Below are 11,152 nucleotides of genomic sequence, written 5' to 3'. Positions count from 1 at the left end.
TAAAATTGAAAGGAGAATTTTCTTGGGGCATCTGGGTGGCATAGTCAATTAAGCATCTATCTGCCTTCTGCTCAGGTCATGATCCCCGGGGTCCTGGGATCCAGCCCCAGGTTGTTGGGCTCCTTGCCCTGCAGGGAGCCTTCTTCTCCCTCTCCCTGCACCTGGCTTGTGTTCTCTCTCTACCTCAAATAAATAAATAAAATCTTAAAAAGAAAAGAGAAGGAGAATTTTCTCTTTATCATTGGGTATTCTCGATGCCATGTCCATCTCATCTAAAAGCATCTTGGTACTTTCATTAGTCCTACCCTTTGGGAACACTGCTGTATCTTATGTAGTTGATGCTACATTCCCAAACCTACAGATGTAATACGTATTCATTAGAAAAACAACCACTGAGAATTCCCAAGTCAGGGTACTGTACTTGATACAGAAATTCAAAGAAATTAAGTAAGTTGTCTGAAATTATATAATAGGTAAGTGGAAAAAATCTGTATTTGAAACCAAAGCTCAACTCTCTGCAGTATCTTTAGCAGCACAAGTTTATTTAGTTTTCAGTCTGGGAAGAAGGGGGAGTTTGAGTCTCTAAAATTTCAAAGTAGAGATATATTTTCCTCTGGTCCTTGAAGGATAAAAAGTTTTTCTCAAAGAGATAACTAGAGCCTAACCAAGCAGAGGAATTAGGAACAGCATAATTACATTTACTATGTTCCCAGTACTACTCCACACACTTTCAGTCCACCAACTTTTTTAATCCTTACAGAACTCTCTAAGATAGGTACTCTTGTGACTGTTTCTGTACAGACATCTGAGGAAAATGTGGCTTTTTGAGTAACTGCCCGGAGCTACACAGTTAGTGATGAAGTGGGCTATGAGCCCAAGCAATCTGGCTCCAGAATCTGCACCCTTAGCCATTCCATTAAATTCTGCTGAGCAAGTGTAAATGAGTAAAAACATATGACCTGCTACGTTAATGATCACTAGAAGCAAATGCGCAAGTTTTGAGACGGTGACATTTTACTTGAGGCAAGGATTTCTGAAGAGTTCATGGATTAAAAACTCACATAAATCAAAAATAATTCCCCTTTAAGAATAACTATAATAGGGAGATTATAGCCTTACATATTCTATCAATCCACAGCTATCATATTTATGTATATTGTATGCATGTATTTTAAAACATCCAAAAGGCTTATTAGTGTGCTAGGGCTGCCATAACAAAGTAACATACACTGGGTGGCTTAAACGACAGAAACTTGTTTTCTCACAGATCTGGAGTCTAGTAGTCCAAGATCAAGGTTTGAGTCAGCAGGGTTGATTTCTCCTGAGGCCTCTCTCCATGGCTAATAGTTGATTGTTTACTCGTGTCTTTACATGGTCTTCCTCTGTACTCGTCTGTGTCCTAATCTCCTCTTATAAGCACACGCATAATTTTAGATTTGCGCCAACCCTAAAAACCTCATTCTAACTCAATTATCTCTTTAAAGACCTTATCTTCAAATACAATCGTATTCTGAAGAATATTGGGGTTAGGATATCAACATATGAATATGGATTTAGTCCATAATAAAGTGAATAATAAAAACACAATACATAAATAATTTTAGCACCTCTAAATTTGTTTCAAAGTTATTGCAGAGCATTTTAACACTAGCATACTATTAATAATGTTTAAAATAATATTACAGTAGTCCTCACAAAGCACATGCACAAATTTATAAGCATATCCACAGGATGTTAACAAAGGAGTTGCAATACAGCCGTTAGGCAGCTAAAATGCTGCCATCGTGTGTCTCCAGTGGAAAATACAGCTTGAAATTCATTTTTTAAGTCAGTTTTTAAAATCTGTGATTATTTTCAGAGTTTCATATATTTTCAAATTAGGGCTTTATAAATATTTTTTAATCACAAAATAGACGGTATTTGAGGAAAGAAGGAGAAAAGTGGCAGGAGTTATATATGGAAAAAACAACCTCACCCAGGTTTGTGAAGAACTTTAAGTAGGGTCTTGCTAGTTAACATTTCACCATTATCCTGTGCAGAAGCTATTGTACCATAGGCAAGGAAATAACACACCAGGTTTTTGTTTTAGGAAGCCTACTCTAACAATGGTGTGTACATAGATTGAAGAAGAAAGCAGAGGAAGTGATGAGAGAAATGGGACAGAGAGATGAGAGGATCCTATTTTTATAATCTAGGTGGGACATGGCAGGGGCCTGAATAAGTCCCTGCAAAGAATAGAGATGAGAGAGTAATTGGTGGATATTTTGGAGATAGAATTAACAGGGTTCATTTGATGTAGAGAGAAGGTGGAGTCCAGGATAACTTCATATTTTATAGCTTGGGTATATTGGAGAATGTAATGGATGTTTACTAGAATGTGAAACTTAGATACTCAGTATATAATAGGTTTTTATAAATGGAGCTTGGGGAAAAAGTTCAGGGCTAAAATTTTAGAAACCACATATAAAAAGACAACTAAAAAACTGTGGGAGTTTTTAAATCAGAGAGTAGGAAATAAAATAGTTGAGAAAAAAAACCAGACACACTAAGTAGGATACTCTTTTGTGAAATGAGAGAAACAGTTCACAGTCACAGAAGAGCACGTATGATGTATGTTTACATTTTTTTTTTTTTTTAGAAATTCTGGTAAGTATTCAAGAGCACAGTATTAAGTCAGGAAGGCAAAAATGAAATAGATATGGTTATAGTAATCGAAGAATTCACAATCAAAGGAAGAAGACCATTATATAAAAGATAATTGTTTCTTTCCACAGTTTGGTGACTGTGGCCATTGTTGCTATGAGCATTGGAGTACAGATGACCCTTCTTTTCACTACATCTGTATCTTTGGGGTAAATACCCAGTAGTACAATTGGAGGGTCATAGGGAAGCTCTATTTTTAATTTCTTTTTTTTTTGTTGTTGTTTTTTTTAAAGATTTTATCTATTTGACAGAGAGAGAGAGAGAGAGAGACATCACAAGTAGTCAGAGAGGCAGGCAGAGAGGGGGGAAGCAGGCTCACCGCCGAGCAGAGAGCCCGACGCGGGGCTCAACCCCAGGACCCCAAGATCATGACCTGGGCCGAAGGCAGAGGCCCAACCCACTGAGCCACCCAGGTGCCCCTCTATTTTTAATTTCTTAAGGAATCTCCACACTGTTCTCCAAAGTGGCTGCACCAACTTGCATTCCCACCAACAGCGTAAGAGGGTTCCCCTTTCTCCACATCCTCTCCAACACACTTTGTTTACTGTCTTGTTAATTTTGGCCATTCTAAGTGGTGTAAAGTGGTATCTCAATGTGGTTTTGATTAGTGCCCTTCAACGGACGAATGGATAAGGAAGATGTGGTCCGTATACACAATGGAGTATTATGCCTCCATCAGAAAGGACGAATACCCAACTTTTGTAGCAACATGGATGGTACTGGAAGAGATTATGCTGAGTGAAATAAGTCAAGCAGAGAGAGTCAGTTATCATATGGTTTCACTTACTTGTGGAACATAAGAAATAACATGGAGGACATGGGGAGTTGAAGAGGAGAAATAAATTGGGGGAAATTGGAGGGGGAGAGGAACCATGAGAGACTATAGACTCTGAAAAACAATCTAAGGGTTTTGGAGGGGTGGGAGTGGGAGGTTGGGTGAGACTGCTGGTGGGTGTTATAGAGGGCACGTATTGCATGGAGCACTTAATGTGGTGCATAAACAATGAATTCTGGAACACTGAAAAGAAATTTAAAAAAATAAATAAAAATTTTTAAAAAGATCATTGTACTACAGTGTTGTAACTGCTAGGACAGAAATGTGGATAGGTTGTCATAGGAGATCAGAAAGGAAGCATCTTCCACACTCTTCACACACTCTTCTGATAGATTTCAAAACCATTCCACCGGTCACAAAGTTATTCCCCCTACACTGGGTGTAAAGTTTTAACCAGGCTGAGAATTGGAAGGGGAGGGTGGCATTCATCGCCCTATGTGAGCAAAGGTGTGATACACATAGGAAGCTTCTAGCACTTTTAGCTTGCAGGAGTTTACAGAATTCAGAAAGAGATGAAGCTGGAAAAGAAATCAGAAGCAAGACCCTGTAAGGAGGAGCTGGGACTTTATGTTGTAGGTTATTATAGCCACTGCAGGGTTAGGCAAGGGGAGTAACATGGGAAGTTAACGTCTCATGTAGGTCTTTCTGACAGCTGCTTGAAGGCAGGGGCAAATTAGGTTTAAGAGATAAATGAAGATAGCCTATTATGGCAGTGGTAGTATGGAAGGGGAAGAAGTAAATCCAACTAGAAGGCAAAATTAGCTTGTCTTGAAAAGATAATAGAATGTGAAAAGGCAAGTTTTACAAAACCAAAGGAAAAAAGGCGGGGGGAGCATTTTCCTATTTCACATTTGAAATGTATCCACTGGTCTGTAATTTCCATTCATCAGCAGGTATCATCTATTGGTTTAAGAGATTAAGTAAGAACACAGGAGAAGAGTCAGTGTTTTGTTTTGTTTTGCCCCAGTGAGACTCTTGTGACAGACTTTACAGATGAAGACCAATTCAACTACTTTCTAACTTCATGGGATATTAGTCTTTATGATTAAAAAAAGAAGAAGAAGAAGAAGAAGGAGAAAGAAAGAAAAAAACATTAAGAGCAAAGCTTCTGGTTCACAAATTCCTCCATGAAACTTATGGCTTCAGGGATTTAGAAGTAACTGAAATGACTTGCCTTTGACTTTCTTACTTCTATTGTTTGGGTATACAAAAACCTGTTCGATGACGTAGCTTAAAGTCATTGACCCACTGAAATGATGTGCTACTCATGCACCAAATTATGTCACACATGAACGGCCTGCCTGCTGTCAAGTAACTTTCATAACCACAAGGGAATACCCAACAATGGCTGTACCCTTTGAAATATCATGTTTGAGAGCCCAAATCTTCACTAGTAAAACTTTGAAAGCAATGTTGTCTTCCAATGCTGTTAGTGAGCATTTGTATTTCATTTAAGAAGAGTACGTGAGGGGCACCTGGGTGGCTCAGTGGGTTAAAGCCTCTGCCTTTGGCTCGGGTCATGGTCCCGGGACCCTGGGATCGAGCCCTGCATGGGGCTCTCTGCTCGGCAGGGAGCCTGCTTCCTCCTCTCTCTCTGCCTGCCTCTCTGCCTGCTTGTGATCTCTGTCAAATAAATAAATAACATCTTAAAAAAAAAAAAAGGAAGAAGAGTACGTGATTAAAATTTTTAAGCAATTTTGTTATAAAAAAATAAATTCCAGAACACCTGGATGGCTCAATCAGTTAAGTGTCTGCCTTTGGGGTCCTGGGATTGAGCCCTGCCTCCAGCTCTCTGCTCTTCGAGGAGTCTGCTTCTCCCTCTCCCACTGCCCCTCCCCTGCTCGTGCTCTTCCTCTCTCAAATAAATAAATAAAATCTTCTAAAAAAATTAAGTTCTTAAGTAAGTAATTTAATGTGGATGTCAATGCGTAATTTTTTCCTCTTAAGACATGGGGAAGCATAAGATTGCAAGTAGTTTTGTTTGTTTGCTTGTTTTTAATTAAGCTCCATGCCCAACAAGGGATTTGAACTCACAACCCTGAGATTAAGGGTTGTGTGCTCTACTGACTGAACCAGCCAGGCAACCCCAAGTTTGGAAGTGCTTAAACTGAAAAAATATCTGAAACCCAGCATGTACAACAATACCTAAGTAAAGAGCAACAATAAGGTCCTTTGGTTATTGCAGTGTTTCTACCAGAAGATGTACTGTCGTTCTGGTCAGACCACACAGCTCTCAAACCTCAACAGGATGTTCTCCAAAGGAGAAACAAGGTGTTGACAGGAAATGAGCACAGAGGTGGACACAAGAGGCAGTACATGTCCATTACAGGAATTAAAGGATTCATAACGAATCCAAAACGGTGCATTTCTAAGAGCAAAAATGCCAAGGAAAGTAGATCTTTATTTCTCAAGGAAATTAATTTTTTTGTAACTTCATTTGTCTTTCCGAAAATAACTTTTGCATCAACTTATTTTCGGCTTCTCTGATTTTTTTTTTTTGTGAATCATTATTTATTCAGTGCTGATCAGCTTTTCCTCTTCTAATTGCTCTGATTTTTATCATGAGTTTTAGATTCATTAAACCCCTCACAAATATTCATTTATTTGAAAGGGAGTTACCTTAGGGTGTGTCATTCTATTTTGTACTTATTTCTCTTTCGCAGTGGTGGAACTTATTTGTTGCTCTGAAGGAAAGAAATTGTCAAAACTGGAGTAAAGAATATGAGGGATAAATACTTTTAAAGTTGCACGAAGAATATGAAAAAAGCAAACAACTGTCAAAAACAAACCAAAAAAAAAAAAAACGGCCTAGAAGCTCTACTGAAAAGACTCTCTGTAGATTGCAGCAGATTTAAGTTTGTAATAAAATGTGTGAGCAGAAATTGTTGACACATTCAGGGTGCATATCAAGCAGCTTTGCTCACAAATGATAGTCTCCCATCAGGAACTTCCGCTCTGGCCACATCAAGAGTGCGGCATTTTTTCTAAATGGACTTACTTGCAGTATTTCAGTAGTTATTGGAAGTGGTTTTATATATTATAGTCCAAAATCTTCATTTTATTGATGAGAAAACAGAGATCCAGAGAAGCTAAGTAAATTGCCTGAGGTCAAATGGGAGAAAAAGACCTCTAATGTTATTGGATGTGAAACTCCATGTTTGCAGGATGTAATGAATGACTAGGGAAATCTCTGAGACAAACTCAGTGGCTATCTCAGTGGAGAAACTTGATACCGTTCTTCCCTCTCGAAAAGGGTCAGCTGTAGGTCATCTGGTATCACGTAAGTTTTGTCGGATGAATCTTATGTCTCCTATTTCCCTTCTTCGTCATACCAACTGCTTTAGAGAGAAATAATGTGAGTGTCTGACATCTGGAGGAGACATTATAACGCCTGTTGGTTTGACTTGGCAGATAAATTATCTGACTTTCTTAGGAAAAGAGAGTTGGGTAATATTGGCAAAATGTCTATGAAGATGAGTTTTTGTTCATTTAGTTTTTTTTTTTTTTTAAGAAGTTACACAAAAGCAGTTTTACTGACAGGTTTCTTTTATTATCTGTTGTTAACCAAGCAACACACATTCATTATCTCATAGTTTCTGTGTCAAGAAACTTCCCATGGCTTAACTGGGTTCTCCGTTTCACAGCCTATCACAGGCTGCAATTAAGGTGTTGAACTAGGAATGCCATTTGAACTAGAATCTCATCTGAAGTTACAGCCAGAGAAGGGTATGTTAACCGAAGCCACTCAGTGATTATTGGCAACATTCAGTTTATTAATAAACATTCTGTTTATTGGAGCCCTCCCAGTTCCATGCCACCTAGGGCCTCTCCCACATGGCCGCTTGCATCATCAAAGTGGGCCAGCCATGAGGACAGTAGGTAGAGTCTCCTAACAAGACAGAAGTCATAATCGTTTGTAACTTAATCATGGTTATAACACCCCATCACCTTTGCCATGTTTTACTGATTAGAATCAAATTACTTGTCCAGAGTACACTCAGGGAAAGTTATTGTACAAAGCTTGAATATCAGAATGCTTAGGATCAACCGTAACCATATAGATGTTTCCTATCACAACTAGAAAGCAACTTTGCCAGTAAGACCTCTCAATATAACTATTATTCTGTGAGAACTGTAGACTTATATCAACAACCTAATATTCACAACCTAAAAAGCTGCTTAGTGGGAAATTTCCATGTAGAAACAATGATGTAACAGAAAATAAGTGAAGATTTTAAAGATAATTTTACTGTATTTAAAACATATGATAAACTTATTTTGGCAATAAAAAATTACCAAAAATTATTTATAACCCACAATATTTTATTTCTCCAACCAAAAAGATAATCAGAGACACCCAAGTGGTTCAGTAACTTAAGCATCTGACTTCCATTCAGGTCACGATCTCAGGGTCCTGAGATTGAACCTCACTCAGCAGTGGGTCTGCTTGTCCCTCTCCTTCTACCCTTCCCCCTGCTCACACTCATGTGTACTCTCTCTCTCTCTCTCTGTCTCTCAAATAAATAAGTGAAATCTTAAAGAAAAACAAAAGGTAGTCAAACATACTTACAAATGGGACTTGAATTGTATTTATTTTTAAGACTTTATTTTTTAGGAGTAGTTTTAGGGTCACAGCAAAATTTCCCATATCCTCTGTGTTCTGTCCATTGATAGTAACTCCCCACAACCATGGGGGCATTTACCATCTCCATAGTTTTGCTTTTCTCAAATATCATATAGTTGGAATCATACAGTATATAGCCTTTCCAGATTAGTTTCTTTCACTTAGTAATATGTTAATTGAAAGCACAGAGAAATAAACTTAGAAGTGGATCTTACTTCTAATAAAATGCTAATTGGAAAGGCTATGAAAAGAGAAAAGTAATTGTTGGTGGGGATTTTTACTATGTTATGTGATATTTTACAGTATGTTACTCTGATAAAATGTTAAGAAAGCCTGTTATACAGAATATTTATTCTTAATATGTATCCATTAGTCTTGATAAAAACATCAGGTAAAATTTTTCTTGACCTCATTTGGGTATTCATTAATTCAACAAACTTTAATTAAGCATCTTCTATATCCCACCACTATGCTACATATTATGAAAGAAATACAAATGCAAATCAGCTCTCATGTGTCTTACCAAAATAAAATACAAGCCGTGGACATAATTATAAGAGATGCTAAATTATGGCAACTCTGAAATATGTGAGAGGAAGATTTTCAACTTATAGCAGTAATTGTCATGATACATTTAGACTAAATGCTGTGTTTTCCCATAAGTGGTTCTACTAGGTATACCTGTCAATCTATTGGGTTTCACAGTCATACCCTTGAGTTTAATCACCTGATTCCATGCTATGATGGTGGCATTCTGGGTTTTATCTTTGCTCTGAAACCATTTCTTATTTTAAATATCTTTGCTGAGAAAGAAAGTTGGCAAATAGTTTTATTTTCAAATTAAATCCTAGTTCTCTTATATTTTTTCTAAATCTGTTCAGAACCTTAGAAATGCCTACTTTCAGTTCAAGGTGAAAAGAAATAGATCCCACTTCTTAATGAGAGAAGTGTCAAAGAATTTACAGCTATCTTTAATGTGCCTCAAATTGCAAGGTTTTCAGTTGAGAGATGTATCATGATTTCTTTAAGCTAGTCCCTTAATATTAGACATTCAGGCCAGTATAAGATTTTACTTTATGTGTGTCCCTGATTACATCCTTAGGATAAATTCCTTCAATTGCATTTGATAAATCAGGAGAATATACAAGTTTTATAATGTGTTTCAATGACTACCTACCTGCTAAGGATTTTTAAATACAACATATACTAAAACAAACTCTGTGTGAGAGTTCTGGTTGCCTTCATCTTTACTAAAATTAGATGTTTTCACTGAATTTGATCTATGTTAATTTGATAGGTCAAAATCATATCTAATTTTACTTTTAAATTATTAATCGTTTTTATTCATTTCTTTGCTGTCCTTTCCTCTTTCATTTTAATTTCTCTGTCCTTTTATTCTGAATTAGAAGATAATATCTTAAATGTGTTCTCTATAGCCCTGATTAAATTTTCTACACTATGGTTTATATTTTGTCATTTCCACTGAAGATTTAAATTATTCTGTTTTAGCAAACAGCTTCCTTACTGATTTCCTAAATAATACAAGTCTCTTTTGGTGTCAAATTCCTGCTGTTATGTTTTGTTCTCATTCTTTGTCTTCTTATTTCATTTGCTCTGTGACTTTGAAGCCATGAGTGCTTATTGTGAGGAAAATTTATGTTAAAAAATCCCATTGCATTATTCTACTTAGTGGGCATTAATAAACCACAATATGTTGCAGGCCTACTAAAGAGAAGGGATGATAATGGGCATCACTGGCAACCTCTCCAAGTGGTGGGCTCCCAGTCTTCCCTCAGGAACTCACCAACACTGCAGATAAGACCTGGAAAACAGGGAGGCTACAGTAAAAATTTGTACACTCAATGCTGGCAAATCTTCATTTTTTTCTTCTTATTAGATATTGGTTTCTGTACTCTATTGGTCATGTTGACCACCTTTCACATTAGACCATTCAGTGGAAGTATTGTAGGACATGAAAAGCTCTACTCCCCCAATATACATTGTTACTAAATAACTTATGTCTTTGACCGCACCAACAGCAGCATAAAGGGGAGACAATAGTTTCCAGGATGCATCAAACCATAATTAGGAAGAACTTCCACACCCCCATCACACTGTGGCAACTCCCCTTCATATTTCCCAGCTCCAGTCCTCCTTCTCACCAGAAGTGGTCTTCTCTAAAAACATGTTGGCATAGGAGCAGATGGCAGGTTTTCTACTGGCACTTTATTTATTTTATTGAGCTTCTATTCATTCATTTGAGAGCGAGAAAAAGAGGGAAAGTAAGAAGCAGACTCCCCGCTGAGCAGGCAGCCTGATGTGAGACTCGATCCCAGGACCTTGGGACCACAATATAACCTGAAGGCCATTGCTCAACCATGAGCCACCCAGGTGCCCCTCTATGGGCACTTTATTTTTTTTAACTTTTTAATTGATTATTTTTATTAACATATAATGTATTATTTGCCCATGGGGTATAGGTCTGTGAATCCTCAGGCTTATACATCTCACAACATTCACAATATCGCATACCCTCCCCAATGTCCACAACCCAACAACCCTCTCCATAACCCCTCTTCCCCCAGCAACCCTCAGTTTGTTTTGTGAGATTAAGAGTGTCTTATGGTTTGTCTCCTTCCCAATCCCATCTTGTTTCATTTTTTCCTTCCCTACCTCCTAAACCCCCCAGCCTGACTCTCAAATTCCTCATGTCAGGGAGATAATATGATAATTACCTTCCTCTGACTGACTTATTTCACTCAGCATAATACCCTCTAGTTCCATCCATGTCGTCGCAAATGGCAAGATTTCATTTCTTTTGATGGCTGCATAGTATTCCATTGTGTATACATATGTATATATGTGTGTGTGTGTGTGTGTGTATATATATGTATGTGTGTGTGTGTGTGTGTGTGTGTGTGTGTGTATACCACATCTTCTTTATCCATTCATCTGTTGATGGACATCAAGGTTTTTTCCATAGTTTGGCT

This window comes from Lutra lutra, chromosome 2, assembly GCF_902655055.1.
Source record: "Lutra lutra chromosome 2, mLutLut1.2, whole genome shotgun sequence".
Lineage (NCBI taxonomy): Eukaryota > Metazoa > Chordata > Mammalia > Carnivora > Mustelidae > Lutra > Lutra lutra.
This window is presented reverse-complemented; position numbering follows the sequence as displayed.